Below are 1426 nucleotides of genomic sequence, written 5' to 3' on the forward strand. Positions count from 1 at the left end.
GGGGGGGAGCGGCGGGGAGGGGTTGAGCAGCGGCGATGGGATGGGTTGAGCAGCCGCGATGGGACAGGTTGAGCAGCTGCGATGGGACGGGTTGAGCAGCCGGGATGGGACGGGTTGAGTGTGTCAGTGCTCTTACACCGACGTTCACATCCAAGCGGAGTTAACGCGGAGCCAAGCAGAAGGTATGAAAACACCAAATTCAATTAAGTTCATGCAAATACCAAACTCATCTTTCGAATTTCACGTATTTCCGAAGTAACTGTGTCTTGATTCCAACCCATCCAACAGCTCCTTTCCCTTGACCACACGCACGGGAGGCTACAGGGGGGTATCGGCTCTTGGCGGAGGGGAACGGGCTCCGGCCACGGCTGTGCCTGTGAGTCTCCCCACGGCGCAGGCACCTGCGGCACAGCGAGGGGGTCAGAGGGTTTATCTGCAGTTCCTTGCTCACTCCAGGCTCTGAACCGATCTCACATGGATCACGGGAGCACCTAGCACAGCCTTGAGTGTGGTTTTTATGGCACAAAGGTGTTTGACTTTCTGACTTGTAAAAGAAGGTTCCAGTCTTGGCCTCAGGAATCGCTGCTCGCAGCGAAGGGCCCACAGCACCTCGGGGTCCGTCTTCGTATCACAGTGACGTTACGAGGGAACTCGATTGCCTCTCTCCCTCCCCTAAAACGGGGGCTCAGGAATAACCGAGCAGCACCCTTCTTGCTCCTGTCTTTGCCTATTTGCCTTCATCACAGTTGGGTCGACAACAGGCTGAGCGACTCCGAGGTTTTTCCAGAGGTGCCAACATTATATACAGCGTACTACAACCAAGCCAAGTGTCCCATCACTATAATACACATTTAGGAAGAAAGAGATACACCACCCATGAATCCAGAGTACCCTTTAGGACTGAAGAGCAGCGCCCCCCTACACACACTCCCGCTTTACCACCAACGGAACATCTTGCGTGTAGTCTAGTTCCCACCACCTTTCCCAACCCGGGGCTGGCACAGCGCTGCCGTTACCAGCTCTTCTATTTTACAACACAACCGAGTATTTACAAGCAGCCAAGACAGACACGCTCCCAACCCAGCTGCCAAGCTCCGCCGTGCTCAGCCTGCTGCAAGGGAAGGACCAGATTTGCAAGAGGCGTTCAGGGAGCGGTGACGGAATTCAACGGGCAAACGTTTCTGAGAAGCCTCTCCAGTCTCACGCTTCCAACGCCTGCCCAGGAAAGCTCAGCAGAGCCCAGCAGGCTGTTTCTTACGGCTCCAGCTTCTCCAGTGGCAGAGACAGTGATGTCCTGGCTACGTGCCGGTACCCTCCCTCTCCCCAGTCAGGCTGCGGCTGCTCCTGACCAGGCTGGAGTCTGCCCTGAGCTGCGAGCAGCAGCTCCCTGCCCACAAAGGGCAGGATCCAACCCTCCAACTAAGGC

Source organism: Eurypyga helias, unplaced genomic scaffold, assembly GCF_000690775.1.
Source record: "Eurypyga helias isolate BGI_N326 unplaced genomic scaffold, ASM69077v1 scaffold4277, whole genome shotgun sequence".
NCBI lineage: Eukaryota > Metazoa > Chordata > Aves > Eurypygiformes > Eurypygidae > Eurypyga > Eurypyga helias.